The following is a 4,070-nucleotide window of genomic DNA, read 5'->3' as shown; positions in this document are numbered from 1 at the left end:
AAGAGGAAATCTAATCAGGAGGATGACTTTAATTTAAAATATATATATAATATATTTCAGAGAGGAAGGGAGAAGGAGAGAGAGAAGTATTAATGATGAGAGAGAATCATTGATTGGCTGCCTTCTGAATGCCCCCTACTGGGGTCTGGGGATTGAGCCCACAACCTGGGCATACACCCTGACCGGGAATCAAACCATGACCTCCTGGTTCATAGTTTGATGCTCAACCAATGAGCCACATCAGCTGGGCTAATATATATATTTTTTGCTTAGTAGAATCATTGGGTGAAATGCTGTTAGACTTAATAAAATAAAAAATAAGCAAAGGTATCTTATTTTTACCCACTAGGAAAACAGTCAGGCATGGCATGGCGTGACATTGTGAAAAACACTGAGTACCACAGTAATAAATCACAACACAATGTAGGATAAAACTAAGGCCCAACACAGCATAATGTAGGATCCAGGCTCACAAATGAGGTCTGTGCACAGAATGCTGGCTGCTCAGAAGGGGGTTAGAAGAAAGCATAATGAAAGGATCTCAAGAAAAGAAGGATCTATATAACTGAAAACAGACATTTAACTTTTTATGCTACTAGGTACAACTGCAAATGAATTCATCATCCGCAGTTTTTAAAGATAGGGCACAAAATATATAATGGCATTAATACATTGAATGTATATGGTGTTTTCTTGTCTGCTTTTTCACAGCTGTCATATGTATTCTATGCTGCCTCATAGTTGTGAATTAGTAGAGATTCCATGTTTTGCGCCCCATTTTACAGATGAAAAACAGAGATTTGGCTCTACCATCTTGGGAACACAGATAAACTAAACCATATCTCATTGCAATAATTGGATAATTTTAGTTTATATCTTATAAAACAGCTCTCTCTCTCTCTCTCTCTCTCTCTCTCTCTCTCTCTCTCTCTCATCCCCACCCATCTACCTTCCCATCCATCTACTTTCTGTACTTATCTAAAGGTAAGCTATCTGATCATTTCAACTCTCTAACTCTCTCTAAGGCAGTCATGGCCTGAAGTTAAGGCAAAAGATTCTCAGCGTTGGTTAAAATAGCTGCCAAAGACACTAAAACAGACTCTGACGTAGGAATGCTGGACTCTCTAAGGGGATCTCAGACTTTCTACGCAGAACCTATGGACGCTTATTTTAAACACAATGCTAACAAGTTTGGTTTGGTTCGTTTTTTTTCTTTATAAGACCAGAGCGGACAGAGGAGAGACTGAGCAATGGTGGTGAGGGGCTGACACACAGGGAACGATCTGACAGCAAGAAGGGATAATGAGGAAATCGAAAGGCAACCATGGAACCAGAGAAAACAGTTTTTTGGACACTTTTAAGTTGGTAATAAACATTATGACCTGTTTCAGAGTGCTCTGCAATAAATAATGCTCATAATTATCACCCCCAAATCATTAAAATGTCAAAATAAGGCCAGCACAGTTAAGGAGCAGGCATATCTTGAGTACTTATTTTGTAGCAAGAACTGTGCTGGGTGCTTTACAGACATTATTTCTAATCCTGAGGTTTTGGAGAGAGAAAAATGAGACTTCCAGAGTTTAAGCCACTTTCTTAAGGTCATAGCGATGTTAATGAGTGTATATGAGCTAGGACCAAACTCGGATTTCTCTGACTGAAAACCACTCTGTCCACCATTCCATATTACCTGAGAGATGCCGTGGAAGCTGATTTTGGTAAACAACAACAACAACAACAAAACACCCAAAAAACAAACTATGCTTTAGTGCCTAAGGGTATAATTTGCTAATGTGGAAACCCAATCATTCCTGTGTTACCTGTTATTCCTCCTAAACATCAGGTAACTAAAGTGTTAATCTTTGTGGAATTTTTGGTGGGGAAAGGAGTATATTTTCTGCTCCACATGAGCAGAATTTTTAAAAAGTAAAATTATACAACAGCAGAACAGACTGCTTTGTTAGAAAGTGAGGTTCCCACCTCTCACAATATTGTAGCCATTACTATTTAACTATAGACCTTATTTCTATCCAGACAGGAAATGGGTTGCTAAGAATCTGCCACTTCTAAGAATCTGCATCTCAAAATCCCTTTACTTCCTAATATGCAGTGTTTCTAACAACTCTTAAGTGGTGAAGAAAGACTTGCTATTAGATGAATTATCACTCTTTAGAGCACAAAAATAGTGAGTTCAACCCTCTTGGCAGTTGCATTTAGCTGAGTAATTTTTTGTGTCTTTAATTATTTGGTGTCAAATGGATCACTTCATGTTCAATGCTTAATTACCAAATCTTTATCATCCCCAAATACTTTGTGCTTAACATTTATTAAAACCCTTATTTTCAGTGAGACAAACCTCATTTACCATCTGAAATATAATTTTTGTAACATTTTGTAGATAGTAGTTATGAGCTAATAATATACAGTGCTGTTTGAAATCATCATTCCTTATGTTATACTTTGAAATTAATTTTTCCTTTTGATTTTTAATGCATTTCTCTTGTTCTATTCAAAGAACGGTAGGGTGCCCTCCTAGTGATAATTTTGACCAGTCATTTTAAATTGCTATTTAAAATGAACTGAGTAGTGTTTCATACGAACATTTCTATTAAATTTCCCATGATGTTACTTATGATTAATAAGTAACTACAGTGGTTTAAAAAAAGCTGAAGGAATATATAATCAAACATTTTATATCTTACTTAAAACAGATGAAATAAACCTAAAGCATCTATGTGAGTAAAGATAAATACTTGTAAGAGGAGTTTCATTGATTAATACATTTAGCTATTCATTCCAGGGCTGCTTTATCTACTAGGCTCAATAGGCATAATGTGAGGGATTCACAATGCTTTTAGGTACACATGAGCATGTTTTATTTAAAAATCAGAAAGAAAAACACTTGAGGTCAAAGTTCATTATATGTTTTTAACATATAGTATTATATATTTTATCATATAATATTATGTATTCATCTTTATATCAATACATCTATAAAATATAATTTAAAAAATTAATGAAGAAAATGGCCTACACAAGCAAAAGTGCCCAGGTCCCATGCAGTCATTCTAACAAGATTTACTGAGCTCCCTACTATTTGTCAGGGACTGTACTAGAGCTGGTTCATGTGTGGGGTAGAGGGGAAAGTGGAGTAAAGTGATAGACTGGATAAAATAAAGAGGACCCAGGTTTTGTCCCCAAGGAACTCATGAATTCCTAATTAGTGGAGAGAAGACGTGAATCGATTGTTACAAGGCAGTGTGGTAAGTGGTATTCTAGATACGGACAAGATGCATAGGAAGTACGAAGGCGGCAGTGACCGGCTCTGCCTGGTAGCACTGGTGGAAGGAAGGATTCATATAGCACATAATAGTTACATGGAGTCTTGAGAAATGAGATGGATTAATAAGGAACTAATGAGGGAGGCTATGTTCTTGGCAAATAGATGGCATGTGCAAAGGCCTTGGCATGTGATAGGTCTGGTATTTTCCAGAAACTGCAGATAGTTGATTGTGACTTTGCAGAGTATATGCAGGTACCTTGGGGGTTATAGAAAAGGTAGGTAGGGTCCAGAACAAGAAAGGACCTGGGTGGCATCATTGCCATGCCAATGAGATTGCATTTCATTCTATAGGATAAAGGCTACATTTCTTAGCCTTGTCCTCAGACACTTTTACCATCTGGCTCCCACCTATAGTACCATGTCCCAAGATGCTCCACCAATATGCTCCACTGCCAACCACCCACATGGATTTACTTTCCCACTTCTGCTCTCATTCACGTGGTCTTCCTTTATCTGAATTCCTTTATCCTTCTTGCAAAACAGCCATCTCAACAGGGACTTCCTCCCTGAAGCCACCTCAGCCCCAGGCAGCACAGTCACAAGTTCAAGACAATTCAGAGCTGAGAAGAAACTTTGGGATTATCTAGTCCTTAACCTTCATTTTACTGATACAACCGAGGCCCAGAGGGATCAAGTAACATGTGCCCATTTCTATAGTCAGTGAGAAGTTGAAGCAAAATGAAACCTAGTTTGCCTGACTTTTGGTGGGAACAGTTCTGTAGCAATTATC

This window comes from Myotis lucifugus, unplaced genomic scaffold (assembly GCF_000147115.1).
Source record: "Myotis lucifugus unplaced genomic scaffold, Myoluc2.0 scaffold_25, whole genome shotgun sequence".
In the NCBI taxonomy this organism is placed as follows: domain Eukaryota; kingdom Metazoa; phylum Chordata; class Mammalia; order Chiroptera; family Vespertilionidae; genus Myotis; species Myotis lucifugus.
This window is presented reverse-complemented; position numbering follows the sequence as displayed.